Source organism: Macrotis lagotis, chromosome 4 (assembly GCF_037893015.1).
Source record: "Macrotis lagotis isolate mMagLag1 chromosome 4, bilby.v1.9.chrom.fasta, whole genome shotgun sequence".
Lineage (NCBI taxonomy): Eukaryota > Metazoa > Chordata > Mammalia > Peramelemorphia > Peramelidae > Macrotis > Macrotis lagotis.
This window is the reverse complement of record NC_133661.1, coordinates 246,517,929-246,535,902: the sequence shown is the minus strand read 5'-3', so window position 1 is coordinate 246,535,902 and position 17,974 is coordinate 246,517,929.

Below are 17,974 nucleotides of genomic sequence, written 5' to 3'. Positions count from 1 at the left end.
AATATTTTCAGCTATGATAGCTAAATGCATTTCCCTCCTTCCTATTCCTTTATTTATTCTATTCTTTCTCTCCTTTTACCCTGTTCTTCAAAAGTGTTTTGCTTCGCTTTAAACATATACACCCATTCTCCTATTCCTTTCCCTCCTAGTTTGCTGTAGAGTAAGATAGATTTCTATACTCAATTGAATATGTATGCTATTCCATCTTTGAGCCAATTCTGAGGAGTATAAGGTTCACTCACATCCCTCCCCCACCTTCTCCATTTTCCTCTCCACCCTAAAAGTTTTTCCTTACATCTTTTATGTGAGAATACTTAGCCCATTCTACCCCAACCTTTATCTTTCTCCCAATGCGTCCGTCTTGCTCATCCCTTAATTTCATTAATTTCATTATTTTTTAGATATCATTGCTTCATATTCAATTTACTCCTGTGCCCTCTATCTATAAATACTTATAATTGCCCTAATAAGGAGAAATTTTCATGTATCATCTTCCCATTTAGGAATTTAAATTTAATCTTATTAAGTCCCTTATGATTTTTCTTTCCTGTTTAGTTTTTTATTCTCTTGAAGTTAAGTTTTCTATATAGTTCTAGTCTTTTCATCAAGAGTGTTTGAAAGTTCTATATTTCATTGAATGTCCATTTTTTCCTTTGGAAGACACAGTTTTGCTGGATAGGTTATTCTTAGTTGCAATTCTAACTTCTTTGCCCCCCAAATATCTTCTAAGCCCTTTGATCCTTAAATGCAGAGGATGCTAAATCTTGTGTAATCCTGACCATGGTCCCACAATATTTGAACTGTTTCTTTATGGTTGATTATCTCCTTGGCCTGGGGCTCAAGAATTTGGGAGTAATGTTCCTGGGAGTTTTTATTTGGGGATCTCTTTCAGTAGCTGATTGATGGAGTCCTGACATTTCTATTTTACCCTTTGCTTCTAGAACATGAATGTCCAGTCTTTTAGCCCTTCTAAACTACATCACCCAACAAAAATTTGTCAAGGGTCCCCACATAGAATTTAACCCATATCACCAATGATAATAGTAATAAAATGTAATAATGTCATAAAATATGACTTTCAGAGCTGGATGTGGATCACAGGCCATGAGTTTGACACACCTCTTCTAGAATATTTAGGGCAGTTTTCCTTTATAATTTCTTGAAAGATGATGTTCAGGGTCTTTTTTTTTAATCATGACTTTCAGATAATTCAATAATTTTAAAATTATCTCTTCTGGATCTATTTTCTGGGTTAATTTTTTTCCAATGAGATATTTCATATTGTCTTCTATTTTTTCATTCTTTTGATTTTGTTTTATTGTTTCTTGATTCCTCATAAAGCTTCTATTGGTCAATTCTAATTTTGAAAGCATTATATGATTTTGTATCTCCTCCGTTTGACCAATTCTAATTTTTAAGGGTTTTTTTCCTTCAATGAATTTTTGTGCTTCTTTTTTCCATTTGGCTAGTTCTGCTTTTCAAGGCATTCTGCTCTCTTTTACTTTTTGTACCTCTTTTACCATTTAGCCTATTCTGTTTTTTATGATATTTTTGCTTCAATATTTGTATGTGTGTGTGTGTGTGTGTGTGTGTGTGTGTGTGTGTGTGTGCCTCCTTTACTATGCTGTTTTCATGATTTTCTTGCATCACTTTTAATTCTCTTCCCATTTTTTTCTCTCTTACTTGATTTTCAAAATTCTTTTTGAGGTCTTCCATGACCTGAGAACATTTCATGTTTTTCTTGGAATCTTTAGATAGAAGAGCTTTGACTTTGTTTTCTTCTTCTGAGCATGTGTTTTGATTTTCCTTATCACTATAATAACTTTATGTGGTCAGATTTTTTTTCTCTTTCTTGTTAATTTTTTCCCAGTCTGTTTCTTGACTTTTGACTCTGTTCAAGTGGGGCTGTTTTTCCAGGATGGAGGTACACTGTCCCAAGCTTCCAAGGTTTTGTGAAACTGTTTTCAGAGATACTTTTAGGAACCTGTGAGTTTTCAGTTCTTCCAAAGTGGTTTGATCTAAGGAGAGGTCTGGTCTATAAGTGACCACAAGCCCTTGTCTGCCCTGGAACTGTAATGAGGGTCCCCACTCCCCTGTGGCCACAGGTTTTTGTGTGCTAGTTTTCTTTCTCACCCTGGGACTGCTACCCAGGACTGCAACTGAATATGAGCAAAGCACTAAAGACCCAGTGCAGTCAAGAGACTCCTATAATCTCTTTTTGACCAGTTATGAAACTTCCTTATCATCTATGGGCTGAGAGCTCCAGAAGCAGCCACTGCTGCCACTGATTCAAGTGGCTCACAAGGCCAACTGTTGGTTTGCTGGACCCAGTCTGCTGCTTGCACTAAACTATACTCCACTCTCACCCAGGTGAGACAAACCTTTCCTGCTGACCTTCTAAATGGTCTTTGGCTAGAAATTTATTTCACCTTATCCTTTTTGGATTCTGCCACTTCAGGAACTGTTTTATAGCATTATTTAAAGGTGTTAGGAAGGGTTTAGGGGCAAACTCTGTCACTATCTTTTCTTCATGATCTTGGCTCTGCTTCATGATAGCATTTTTTATATTTTAGAGAGCATGCCAATTTTAAGTAATGATGAAATAAACATTTCCTGTTTCTGTCTGAATTTCTTTTCCTACCCTCAGGAATGAAGCCTATTTTCCTTTTATTATGTGAGTCTTATGCCTACTTTAATGTAGTTTCATCGTAAAGTCATAGACTAGGGACATGGTGCTGCTATACTTTATAATAGCTTTCATCTGGATGCCAGTCTTGCACCCACACTAAATAAGGGATTAGAGATGGAAAAAGAACTACCAAAATGAAGCATCAGGATTAGAACCTGCTCAGGAGAATGGTAGCAGAAGTTGGCAAATTTATCAATGTTAATAGGATACTTTCTCTCATAGTGCCTCAGTTTCTTTATTTTTAAGAGGAAGAAGATGGTACTTACTATGTACTCGACTCAGAGAGAGAATACAGAGACCTAAAGGTTTCCAAACTGCATTAAAGTTGTTTAAAAAATAGCACAGTATGTCACAATATCAGTGTGCAGATAAATATTTTGAATTCTGGTGATAGAATTCATTGTAAGGACCCTTAAGGGACATTCTCAAAGTCTCAATTGTCACTCACTTGGAATTAAATCATACATACCATTGATTCCCAGCCAAACTTCTTAATAGAAATTTTTTAACTGATGTTTTTTTGAGAAGTGGAGAAGGTTATAACATTACTTTCATTTCCTAATAAGTCTCAGTTGAGCCCTTCTTGTGACAAAAAAGTACAATTAACCAAAATTAGCTGATAAATTTACCTTGTCTGTAGCATATGTGCCTCATTCCTTCCCTAAGGTCCAATTCAATTCAAGAAGTATTTATTAAATGTTTAATATGTTCTAGACCCTGTTCTAGATCCATGCCAAAAAAGGACAATTCCTGCCATCAAGGAGCTTTCATTCTAATAGGGGAAGACATATTAAAGGAAGTTGAAACAGGAGGAGGGGAAAATAAAGAGGTCTTTATAGTCCAAGACAATCCAGAGAGCAGCCAGGAGGGGACAGAGAAGTGATTTCCTTAAATTGGTCTGTTCCCTCTCCCTCTTCCTCTCCCACTCAAACTCCAAAGATTCCCTATTGCAATGGAGACATGATTCCTCCCCCCCCTCAAATCATCCTATTGCACACCCTACTCTCTCTCTCTCTCTCTCTCTAACTCTGATTGCTCCCTTTTGTTAGGACTACCAAATACAAACTTCTGTGTTTGATGTTTAAAGTCTTTTGTAAATTGGTTCACTCTTTTTTTCCAGTTTCATAGATTAGTCTCATTCACAAACTTTGTCTAGCTGGACTGATCTTTTTTGCCATTCTTCCTACCTGATTCCCTATCCCATCCTGTGCTTTTGCACAGACTGGCCTTTATATCTAAATTGTACTTCTCATCTCTGCCAAGAAGAATATCTTTTTCCCTCCATACGCTCATAAATGTAGAACAAAAAGATGCCTTAGAGTTTATTAGGGCCAACTTCATTTTGCAGATGAAAATACTGAGGCCCATTCTCTCTTCTATTAAAGTATAAGCTTCTGTGAGGGTATACCTAGGCACCTGACACACAGTAGGCATTTAATAAATACTTTTTCATTAACTGAATAAGATTCCTACCTATATTTTAAGGTTCAACTCAAATGGCATGTTCCTCATGAAACCACCTCTAAACCCTCTGCTTAGATATGATTTATCACTCCTTTGAGATCCCAAAGGGTTTGGGTATTTGTTGTTGTTGTTGTTGTTGTTGTTGTTGTCGTTTTGCTAGACAATGGGGGTTAAGTGACTTTGCCCAAGGCCACACAGCTAGGTAATTATTAAGTGTCTGAGGTCACATTTGAACTCAGGTCCTCCTGATTCCAGGACTGGTGCTCTATCTGCTGCACCACCTGGCTGCCCCCCAAAGGGTTTTTGTATCTCTTTTATTTCATCTTTATGTTCTACCTTGTATTATAATTATTTGTGTATGTTTTCTGTATTTGCTTTACTGAAGCAGATATCGAGCTCAGTAAGAGTCCTGATCTTGAAGTCAGGAAAACAAGTACAAATCCTGCCTCAGTCACTATAAGACACTGTTTCCTCATCTACAAAATGTAAGTAATAATAGCACCTATCTCCCAGAGTTATTTTGAGGACCAACTAAATTATATTTATAAAGTGTTTTGCAAACTTTATAATACTATATTAATATTATCTATTATTAGAATGAAGTATCAGCTAACAAGACAAGGCCTCATAGAGCCTAAAAGACTGTCTTGCAAGAGTAATACTTGGGGCAATGAGTTCATATACAACTTCAGACACTTTCCCAGTGTGACCCTGGGAAAATCATTTAACCCTGATTATCTCAAAAAAAGTTAATATTCATATTTGTTGAATTAATTAATAAGAACCCATTTATAGTTATTTAAAAGAGAATAAATATCAGACTATCCTTCAGAAAACTTAAATAAAAAATTCATTTTACATTGTAGCATTAGGTACAAGTTCCCTAGAGTACTTTCACTCTTGGGAATAATAAGCATTTGCTTACTGATACTGTGAATAGAGAGCTGGGCCTGATATCAGGAAGACTCATTTTCCTGAATTCAAATCTGACCTTATTTACTAGGTCTGTTCCTGAGCAAGTCACTTAACCCTGCTTGCCTCAGTTTCCTCATCTGTAAAATTAGTTGGAGAAAGAAATGGCAATTCACTCCAGTATCACTTCTTGTTTTTGTTAGGAAATGGAACTAAGTGACTTTCTCAAGGTCACACAGCTAGGTAATTATTAAGTGTCTAAGGCTAGATTTGAATTCAGGTCCTCCTGACTCTAGGGTCAGTGCTTTATCCACTGTGCCACCTAGCCACCCCTATCATTGCTGATAAAATCCCAAATCCTGAAGAGTCAGACAGTGTATGAACTAGGAGAGATCTTTTGCAGAAGGTGGCATTTAAGTTGAGTCTTAAAGGAAGAAAGGGAAGCTAGTTGTATAAATTTCCAGAGTCTTCTTGCTTTCTAAATACACCCAATTTCCTCTTTCTTTCCTCTTCTAAATGCTTGTGAGATGGGAGAAAAAAGGATTTCTAGATGTCTCAAAATTATGCTTTCCATTATAGCAAGGGGAGAGGATGAAGTAAGAAAGTCCTTTGAAGTATGAAATTTAACATAGTGAGTGGGGTGGTAGCAGAAAATGAAGACAGGGGGCTTGGAGAAACCCTATACTAAAGGCACCAGTCAATGTTGTGGGCACCAGTAGTTTCAATGATAAACCTCTAGGAAAGAAACCTTCATCTGAACTTGAAAGCACAAGACTAAAATTTTCCAAATAATTTTTTCAGAAAGGATTACTTTTCTCTGAGATTGCAGTAAATGTTGGAAGGGTGCTTGTTTACTTTAGTAAATGGCTTCCCAACAGAGTCACATCAGTGCCTCTTTTCTCAGGGCACAACCCACTGATGTCTTTGCCTTTTATGGGGCAGCTGAAAGTGTTTGGCCCTGAGCCCAAGCTTCATAAGGGCATCTAAAATAATATATAGCTTATCTGTCTAGTTGAGAAATCAGAAACACTCAGAAACATGTAACAAAGCCTACAATACCTTCTGCAGTAATTGGAGCTTTTAAAAAAAGTATCATAATAATGTATCTGAATCACTTTAGCTTCCTTCAAAATTATAAATTGTCTTCAAATTAGGAAATGCTGAGGTTATACGTGAATATGCCCAACCATAGAGTTTTGTTTTACTTGGCAAAAATCGAGGCGTTGGAACATTGGCTATTGAGTTTTGATTATCCACAGCATGCATAGACTGTGGCAACTTTTTAGTCCTAAATTCACAGGCTTGTGGTGTCTCAGGATGTAAGTTTCTTGAGGGGAGAAAATTTTTTATACTAGTATCCATCTCCAATATTTAACATAGTAATTACTTTTCATTCATTCATGTCCAACATGGCGCCTGGCATATAATAGGTACTTAATAAAAATTTATGGTTTGATTGCATCATTGATCTTGAGGTAGCATGAATAGATCATTGAATCCAGTCTCTTCATCTTGTCAAAGAGAAAACTGAGGTGCAGAAAGATGAAATGATTTGCCAAAAGTCATACAGATAGTAAGTGGCAGAATCAATTTTTGAGACTAGTTACTTGGACCCTAAATCTAAGGCTTATTCTACCATTGCCCTCTTCTTGATAGTTTGTTGTTCAGTTGTTTCAGACCCTTCAGAGATTTCAAAGAATTTCTGATTCTCCATGATTCTTGGCAAAGATACTAAAGTGATTTGCCATTTCCTTCTCCTGCTTATTTTACAGATAAGGAAACTGAAGTAAATAGAGCTGAATGATTTGGATAGGATCACCAAGGTATTAAGTATCTGAGGCCAGATTTGAATTCAACAAGAGGAGTTGGGGGCAGCTAGATGGTGCAGTGGATAGAGCACCAGTCCTGGAGTCAGGAGGACCCGAGTTCAAATGTGATCTCAGACTCATAATACTTACCTAGCTGTTTGACCTTAGGCAAGTCACTTAACCCATTGCCTTGCCAAAACAAAAAAAAAAGGGGTGGGGGGTTCTGCCTGACTCCAGCACTCTGTCCACCTAGTACCACCTACTTACTGGTATTTCTTCGTTATAGTACTAGGCAATTCAAATAAATATTAACTGAGACAAAACGCATATAATAACAGTCAGGCATAAATAAGTTGCCAGGAAAACAAACAGCTCATGATGCTGTAGCAACTAAATATGCAGTTAGAATAATCAGAGCGTGTGCTGTCTGGGTGATTGCTGCACAAGGACAGGGAATTGAGAGTTTGCCAGAAAACCTTTGGGTAAAAAAAAAAAAATCCCCTTAGGATCATGAACCATTTATCAGTTTGGCCCTGATTATCTTTGGAAGCATTGTACTTTGTGGTAGATGTCTTTATTTCTTTGTAAAGGCTTGTGCAAACATTGATTTTTCAAACTTCTGGGTGGAGAAGTCCTATCACCTGAATTTTGCAATTGTAGTTTAAGGGTTCAATGTCCAGAGAATACTATTTGGGAAAGACTTACATGAGCAGATGAAATGAAAAATGTATTATATACAAAATATATTATATGCAAATGTATTATATATATACAAAATAACAGCAATATTGTAGGATGATCATCTGTGAACGACTTTCCTTTTCTCAGCAACCCAAGGTAATTCTGAAGGCCTTATGATAAAGAATTCTATCCATCCCCAAAGATAGAGCTGATGGTATCTGAATACAGATTGAAGCATACTTTTTTTTTTCTTGAGATTTGTCTTTTGTTGTTTTTTTGTTGTTTTTTTGGTAGGGGAAAAGTCTATGTTTACTTTCATAATATGACTGTTATGGTAATGTTTTGTATGATTACACTTTTTTTAACCTATATCAAATAACTTTCACAATGAGGGAGAGTGGGGTGGGAAGAAGGGAGAGAATTTGTAACTTCATAAGTTTTAAAAATGAATAGTAATAGGGGCAGTTAGGTGGAGCAGTAGATAGAGCACTGACCCTGGAGTCAGGAGTACCTGAGTTCAAATCTGATTACCTAGCTGTGTAGCCTTAGGCAAGCCACTTAACCCTATTTGCCTTGCAAGAAAAGATGAGTGGTAAAACTTATTTTTACATGTGACCTGGGAAAAATAAAATAAAGAATTAAAGAACAAAAAAGAGAGAGAAAGCAAGAATCATGTTGAAACTCAGAAGTCACACTGCTCCAGTTTTGTGTTCATTCAGTTTGCCTCTTTCTAACTTTTAGCCTGTTTGCTAAACAAATAGATGACCACTGATCCCTTAGGCATCCTGATTATGAGTCAAAAGTTATTCTTTAGATTACTATAATTTCTTCCCCTTCCCAAAGTTTGAGATGTTCCCACAACCCTTCTTGATCTTGAAGCCTTTTTCTTTGCTATTGATAGAAATTAAATTGGGTATGTGGAAACCCATAATGGCAGTTAAAAGTCAGTAAACTGGTTGCTTCAACTATAGCTGTAATTTATCAACATGCCTACGCTTTCCCAATCCGTAAGAAAACCTTTTTATGACCTTGCTTTAACCTTGAACATTTGTCCTATGTCCTTCTCTCTGGTTGCCTCCAAGTCCTCACTAACTACTCACTCCTTAGGGCTTTGTGATCTTACTTTCAACCCACTCATTCTACTGATGCCATTCTCTCTGAGTTTGTCAATAGTCTTTTAATTGCTAAATTGAATTATCTTTCCTCAGACTTTATCCTCCTCAACCTCTTATGTACCTTTGAACACTGATCATCTTAACCTCTCAGATGGTCTCTCCTCCCTTGGTTTCTGTGTCTGTTTTCTCTTGGTTCCTTTTAACTTTGACTATCACAGATTTGCTTTACCTAGATTTAGCAAAGCATTTGTCTTAATGTAGGTTGGGAAGGTTCAGACAAATAAAGAAACATGGAGTACCCAACAAATAGTAAAAAAAAATGCCAACTTTATTGAGGGGATATACTTTTTCAGTTTCTTTTTGACTTTTTTCCCAGACTCTTCATGGTCCTATTTAGAATTTCTTGGCAAAAATACTGTTGTGGTTTGCTATTATCTTTATTTTACAGATGAGGAAACTGAGGCAAACAGGTTAAGTGGCTTGCCCAGAATCACACCCTAGTAAATGTCTAAGGCCATATTTGGACTTAGATGAGTCTTTCTGACTTCCACTCTGACTTCACCCTAAACCCACCATTCCACTCAGCTACACATTGAGGATACATATTTACAATATTTAAGAGGCAGCTAGGTGTCTCAGTGGATAGAGCACTTAACCTGGAATCAGGAAGACTCATCTTCCTGAGTTCAAATTTGTCCTTAGACACTTACTAGGTGTGTGTCCCTGGGTAAGTCATTCAATTTCTAGTTGCATTAATTCCCTAGACAAGGAAATAGCAAAACATTCTAATGTCTTTGCCCAGAAAATCCATGGGTTCACAAAAAGTCAAAGACAGTTGAAAGACTGAACAATAACAATAGCTCACAATTTGAAGGAGTCTGGGGGAAGGAGTGAAAACAGCTCAGAATTATGGCCCCTGTGAAATTGGGGGTTTTCTACTGGAACCCAATTAGTTGTGTTTAACCATGCTGAAGTCCCAGAGAGGATGGGGCACCCTAACCCATAAAGTCTGGTGAGTTTTTAGAATTTTTTTAATCTAGCAAAACCAAGATTAGGAGAAATAGCAAGAAAACTGGATCTGGAGACATGCTGATTCATGCTGTTGGAATGGTAGGGAGATTCCTTGATAGCTAGTTGATAGTTAAATTCTCTACCACTGGGAAAGGGACTTTGAGCCATTATTGTAATCTTATTCATACAGAATAGTTCAGGGTTTTGAGCTTTCCTGGAGTTTCTTCTTTTAATGGGGAAGGGAGGCTATTGAGATTAATTATAAAATTCAAAGAAGTAAAAATTTCTTTATAAAAGCTCTGTTATGTTACCTGTACAGAGCTTGTTTCGTATATATTTGTTTGCCTGACTCAACAGCAACAAGTGAGCTTCAGATTCTATGTGGGTTCATCATTCTATTAGTGGCATAGCTAAAGCTGAACCTAGGTCTTCTTATTCTAAGTCTATTTTTCTTTTTACTTTGCTGACTTATCAAGTTCACTGATTCATTTTTTTTAAAACCACTGTTGCTCACTCTTTTCAAAAATTTAGACACTGGGTCTTGTTTGTCCAGAGTGACCAGGAGCTGGTAAGTTTTCCAGCCCCATCACACTTCTGTCCTAGAAGTCCTTAACCTAATCAATGTAGCATATTTCTATTTAATGTAATCTCTGTCCCAAGGCCTGGTGGAGGACAAATGCCCTGCCCAGCATGAGAGGTGGAGTACAGAAAGGCAAAAGGTTATACTTATGAAGAAAAAAATGAAATAGTATTCTTAGGAACAGGACTTCAAACCATTTGACTTCACTGTACTATTTGTTTAAGTAATCCTGTCACACAGGATTTATTCCATGAGCCATGTTGGCAAGGTAAGGTTTTTGCAAAAAGCCATGTTTACAAAAATGGCTCAGAGACTCCCCCTACTGGCAATATTGGGCAATATCAAGAGCCTCTCTGTTTAGGATTAAGAGGATTACGACAGGCAACTTTCACTACGCATAAGTGGACAGTACCACAGACCTCTATGTAAAGCAAGATTTACATAACTAGAATTTGCCCTAAATGTGGGGAAGAAAAGGAGACCAAACCAAAGGGTAGGAGTGAGAGAGAGATAAAGAGTACAGTACTGTATAGTAAAATTAACATAGGGTTTTTTAAATTAGTATATCTTTTAGAATTCTTGACAAAGTTGAATTTGTGTATTGTGAATTTATTAGAAAGATTTTATTTATTTTGAATTTTACAATTTCCTCCCAATCTTGTTTCCCTCCCCCTTCCCCCACTGTATTGTGAATTTATGTAAAGTGAGAGCTGTCTATATAAATCTTTTTTTATGATTTAGAATAGAATCAGGGAATATTAGGATTGAAGGGAAACTTGGAGCATAGCTTTTTAGAGATGAGTTGGATGATACAATATTGAATTCTTTAAAAAAAATTTTTTGATTTCTTGTTTTTAAATCACATTCATTTCCCAATATAACCTTTTCTCTCTACTAATCGGTCATCCTTTATAATAAAAATTAAGAAAAATAATCAATTCAGTAAAATTATCTATTTCACTTTACATTTTTCACTTTCTATGCTTTTCTGTATTCATTGTTTTCTTATGGCACAGTTTCCTCATCAATTCCCATCTATTTTGTTTCTAGTTCTTTAAAAAGTACACGGTGGCTAGGTGGCCCAGGGGATAGAGCACCGGCCCTGGAGTCAGGAATACCTGAGTTCAAATCCAACCTCAGACACTTAATAATTACCTAGCTGTATGGCCTTGGGTAAACCACTTAACCCTACTGCCTTGCAAAAACCTTTAAAAAAAAGTTTTTGTGTGTGTGGGGAGGGGGGCTTTTTTTTAAATCTGTGAAGCTCCTTCAGAGCAGTGATTTTGTTCTTTGTATATTCATAACACAGTGCCTGGTACTTTATCTTTATTGACTATTTTTGCTATCTTATATGCTTAGCAGTAAGATCTCTGATAAAAAAAAAAAACACCGGACATTTTTGTCACTTTCTTAGCACAATTGTTGTTTACAGAATGATTAGACCAATTAACAGTTCCACCAACAGTATATTAATATTTTTCCACAAATCCTTTAACATTGTCATCTTTGCCAATTTTCTGGGTGTGAATGAAGTACAATCTCAGTTTTCATCTTATTATTAGTGATTTGGAGCCATCATGTGGTTTTTAATGTTGGTTGCTGTTTGGCCTTCATTTTCAAAGAAGACTAGTGACATCATGGGTGATGTCTTAACTCATGTGTGAATTAGATTTAAGTGAAGCAGAGTTGCACATAGTTGTCAGCCTCACTCTATCTGCCCCAGTCATCAAAGTCCAATGGCAGGACAAGTCAGGATGACTTGTGATTCTTTTGGGAAAGTTCAGATACAAGTCATGGAGATCATTAAATCAGTGGACATGGTTCAGAAATTCATCCTCATTCAACTGTCCATCCCCCAAGTGAGTCACTACATTTGTACTCATTCAGGAACAGAAATAAGATTGCAGAAAGATAGTATTATAGTATCAGAACCCTCAGAAGCCCAAGAAATCTGTTACGGGATTGTTTTCCTTGGAGTTTGACATTCTGCCCTATAATTTAATTTCCTTCCTGAAAACTTATCTAATTAAACACTTTATCAAGTAGCCCCCCCCTTTGATATTTTCTTCTGTATGCTAATTACTTTGTCTTCCTAAGAGAAGCACCATTATGTTCTTGCCTTAGCTACCATGGCTAGTTCAGGTAAATTGACCATGTTGCAAACTGGTTTTCCCATCATTTATGTGCCAGTGAATTAATTTTTCATTCCAATCACTCATTCTACTTTTTCCTTCTTCCTCCTTCCACTTGGATCAATTTTAGCTATGTTCATAGTCAGAATCCCATCTGATTTCTTGTCCCTGATGCCCGAGAAAACTGTACTGGTCCTAAATCCAAATCCTGGCTCTACCATTTGCTACCTACAAGATTTTTCTTAACCTCTCTGGGCCTCAGTACTCTCAACATTCAAATGAGGAAGTTGGACCAGGTGATTTGACATCATAGCTGTAACTAGAAATTCAGCTGCAAAAATATTTAAAAAGTTATTTGAAGGAGGAAGTGTTAGTAAAGGTAGTATCTGTGATGGTGAAGATGAGGCACTGTGAGTGCAATTGCATCAGGAGAGAGATGTTTCACAGGCAGTCTGACTCCACTCTTCACCAACTCAAGGATTTAGTGTGGAAGGACACTATGATGTTAACCTAGGTGGTAGGTCTTGGAGAGGGAAATTGTCCCATTTTGTGGGTAAGGCTGCCAAAAATCTGCAAACTTTGATGCATAGGGAAATGCTGGCTCTGGGTTACAAAACAAGGAAGATTGCCACTGAGGTGTAAGTGCATCCCATGAATATTAATACTCTGGGGAAAGCCTCAATCATTCTGCCCCAGTTGCAGTTTATTTGCTTCAATGGTCCCTTCTTTCTCAAAATCTAGGGTCCTATAAACTTTTCAATGGGGGAAGAAATCTAAATTACAGCTGCCTTGAATGTCCCTCCCCTATCCTGCCTGAATTACTCTCCCTCCCCATCTCTACCTCCAGGCTTCCCTTTAAGATTCTCAATATCTATAGGAAGTCATTCCTAATTCCCCATATTACCACTATTTTCCCTTTATTGATCATCTTCAATTTATTCTGTATATAACTTACTTGAATGTATTTGTTAGGATTTTGTCTCCTCCATTAGTGAAATCCTGGAAAGCAAAAACTATCTTTTATATTTCTTTGTATCTTCAGTATGTTGTACCTACTTATTAAATGTTTATTCACTGACTGATTGAAGATAATCTCTTAAAATCATGGAATCAGTGAGTACATTAAAGGGAATAGGTTAATTTGAAAGATGTTTGCAAGGAAGATTTGATATATCTGAATGGGTCTTAGAGGACATCTAATCCAGTCCCTTCACTAAGAAGTTCAGAGATTTGTCCAGGATCAGCTTGTTAGCAACAGATCCGGGTTTAGAACTCAATCTATTGTTCTTTCCACCATGACTACTCTTTTTTTTTTTTTTTACATTTTGCAAGGCAATGGGGTTAAGTGGATTGCCCAAGGCCACACAGCTAGGTAATTATTAAGTGTCTGAGGCCAGATTTGGACTCAGGCAATCTTGACTTCAGGGCCGGTGCTCTATCCACTGCGCCACCTAGCCATCCCCATGATTACTCTTTGATTCTATGGTTATTTAAATCAAAAATTGTATTTTTCTAACCTTTTTCCATATCTCTCTCTCTTTCTTTTAAATTTAAGGCAATGGGGTTAATTGACTTGCTCAAGGTCACACAGCTAGGAAATTATTAAGTGTCTGAGGTTGGATTTGAACTCAGGTCCTCCTGACTCTGGGGCCAGTACTCTATCCACTATACCAAATAGCTGCCCCTCCATATTTATTTTCCATCTATTCATCCATTTTACACTTATTGAGCACCTTCCACCCAAAGCTTACATTATCATCTCAATTCTCTATTACTCCACTATGAAAGGCCTCATTGTTTCTCCCTTATGTTAAGAAACCATTAATCTCAAACACTCTCACTCACAATCTATAAAATAGATACAAAGGTTATGACTGAAAAGGCCCTTAATGACCATCTAGCTTATCTCCCACATTCTACAGATAAGATCTGGGGAGATGAAACCATTTGGAGAGGGTATACATGGCTAATTCCCCTCCTGGATCTCTGCTTCGTCATGAAGGAGGGGCTTGCATGTAAAAATGAAACTATGAGCTATGCTGTGCAGCATTACATAGGACCAACAGGTTAATTGGAATGGAGAGTTCTGACTAAAGGTAATCCACTAGGGAAGGAAATGACAAACCATTCCATTATCTTTGCCCAAAACACCCCATGGACAATATTAAAATGCATAACATAGGAAGTTGTCCCTTAGGTGTGCTATGGTTCAGTCATGAAATGTTGGAGACAACTGAACAGCAACAATAGCACAGTTAATTAGTGGCAAAGTTAGAATTTGTATTCAGGTCTCCTGATTCCCAAGTCAGTGTTTTTTATGTTATATCACCTATCCATTCATCCATTTATTTATTCAAAGACATTTAAGTGTCTTCTATGTCCAAGGAGCTATGCTGGGGGGTAGGGGAGTGGGGGTGGAGAAAGGAGATAGAAAGATAAATAAGATCCCTGTTCTGAAGAAGCTTTGCTCTGGTAAAATTGAAGGATGTCAGCTCAGAAGGAATCTTGTGAGTATTTGGTCTAAAACTTCTAATTTTGCATCTTCTAAGTTGGGTTCTCCTCATCTTCCCCTAATTTTAACATTTTAGGTATAGTAGACCTTAGTCCAACTGCATTTGGTTTGGTAGCACACTACACCTTGATAGGAAAATGATACCTTGTTTTTCCTGTCCTGACCATTTAAGAATGGTCAAGCCCTAGCAAAACATTGGCAGGGATGGTAATTCTAATTCTTGGTTCTCAGTGCTTCCTGGTCCCTACTATAGTTTTTGCCTATCAATGTTTGCCCTTTCTAAGCAATGTCCCATGATGATGATGTTTGTCCTTCATTCTTGAAGAAGACCATGACAGCAGGAAGGTGATGCCATGGCATGCACATGAACTAGATTTGAGTGAGGGGGGTACTGTGCTAAGTCACCAGTCTCACTTTTTCCTCCAAAATCCTCTGGGTCATATGGTCAGATATGAATATAGATGACTGGAGATGGCTCTGGATGTGAGGCAATCAGGGTTAAGTGACTTGCCCAAGGTCACACAATTTCTAAGTGTCAATTATCTGAGACCAGATTTGAACTCAGGTCCTTCTGATTTAGAGTTGTCACTCTATCCACTGTGCCATCCAGCTATCCAAATAATGTTCTATGCTCAGGACTTCACTTACCATTATCACCAACCCAATTTAATTTTTGCTTTATGTCATCTCTGCCCAGTTCTCAGCCATATATAATTTAGATGGCGATCTTATAATCTAATACTCAAGGATATGAATAGCTAATAACTGCCTCAAAGAATTATTTCTTTCCAGGATATCTGCTCATAAGAAGAGACGAAGATGAATCCTAAAGAAATGAATTGTTAATCACAGAATTTTAAGTACTATAGCAGTCTGGATGGACAGAAATGTTTTAGAATGGGTAAACCCCTTAACTAAACCCTTATACCATTACACAGACTTCTAAGATTCATATTGTCTGCTATGACTAGCTCTCATCTTTGTCCTATGAATAGTCAAATTGCTACCCCAATCAATCATTCATCAAATATTTATCATGCACAGAACACTCATGCTAGTATCAAAAATTTAGATAGGTCATGGGTCTTGTCTTAAGGAAGCTTGGAGTCTATTAAAGGGTATGTAACACAAACCTTGATAACTATAATTTGTAATATTATTTAATAAATACATTAGAGAATTATAAAACAGTGCTTTATAAGGTCCAAGGTGGGATAGTTGTTACTGCAAGGAGAGGAAGGATCATGAACGGATTCATGGATGAGATAACATTTATATTGGGCTTTAAAAGATAGGAATCAGACCTTAGTCAAGTCACTTAACTCCATTGCCTTGCAAAAAAAGAAAAAAAGAAAAGATAGGAATCCAATGGTTAGAACAGAGGTGTGTGTCTGTGTGTGTGTGTGTGTGTGTAACATTTTTGGTTTATGAAATAGTGAAGCAGAGAGCAGAAAGAATAGGATGTATGTGCCAGAGAGAAAGATACAGTCCAATTTCCTGGTGCATCAAGCTTTTGTAGGGGAGTAATATTAGCTAAGGTTAGAAAGGATGGAATGAATCTCACCTCATCCTGTGTTTCAGGTCATTGCTCTTGCTTCTGTCTCTTCTTGTGGCTTTGAGTTATGCCTGCCCTTCATGTACACTGTCACCTGAAAGATATTTTTAGATTTAATCATGCCTGACCCTCCACGGTCTTCCCTTTTCCCAGACAATACAAATTTTCCTTTCTCAGATGTCTTGTCTTCTTTACTGAACCCTGGGTCATTTTTTATTCTCTTCTGGTGCAGCCCCCGTCTCTCTTGCATCAGATGACTTGGAGATGGCACACAGCATTTCACTTGAGACAGTACCAGGACAATGTGGTGAGGTCTGACCACCTCCTGGATCATTCACGTCACCACTGCAGAAGGATGCAGCCCAGAATAGCACAGGCCATTTTTTGTGGTCATGTATCACTCCACAAGCTCAAATAGAATGCCATCCCCTCCAAGACTTTTCTCAGACTTCAAAAAAAAATGTTTTCAGTCTCAAAAGGAAATTGCTCATCAAATTCAATTATCAATATGTCTAAAGAAGTTGATCTTTTTAAAAACATGGACTGTTTTCATTTTCATAAGTTATCTTTTATTTTTATTTTATATTTTTCCAATTCCGTAAAAAGATAGTTTTCAACATTCATTTTTTGTAAGATTTTGAATTCCATATTTTTTCTACTTCTCTCTTTTCCCTTTCCCTTCCCTATGACAGTAAGTTATCTGATGTTAAGTCATACATGCACAATCATAGCATGAACTTTTAATCATTCTTGCCATTGACTCACTATTTAACTTTGGGCAAACTCCATTATTTATTCATTCATTCATCTAATATTGATTTCCTCCCATGCACCTTATAAAAGAGATAAAATAATTGTAGGGCCCTGCCAGTCTCTGTAGGTCCCAGAAGGGTAGTAACATGATAAATAATTATTTTAATAGTAATAATAATAATAATAATAGCTATTTAGTTAGCTTTTAGCTTTTAAGGTTTACAATGTTCCTTATAAATCATCTCATATTATCCCTACAACAACTTTGTGAGTTAGATCCCCATCTACAAAGAAAATTGAAGTCAAAAGAGGTTAAACTACTTGTCCAAGGTCATGCAGCTAGCAAAGTATGGGATAGGATTTGAACTCAGGTCTTACTGCCTCCAAAACTAGCATGCTCTGCCCTATACCACTAGTGTCAAACTCAAACAAAAGTAGGGAACATTCATCTGTGCATAAGGATCTACTTGGGAGACATATTTATTTAGTTTTAAAATGTAATATCAGTTTTATTATATTTTTAATCCATTTCACTAAATATTTCTCAATTATATTTCAGTCTGGTTCAGGATGCACTGAACAGGTTGTGAGCCATGTGTTTGATACTTCTGAACTAAGCCACCTAGCTAGATTGTTTTCATAGCAGTGTAGGGGAAGAATTGGAGACAATATAGAATTAAGAAAGACTTCAGACTATTCCAGTGATCCTGGCAACAGGAGATGTGCTGGACCACTGTGGTAGCCATGTGAATAGAGACAAAA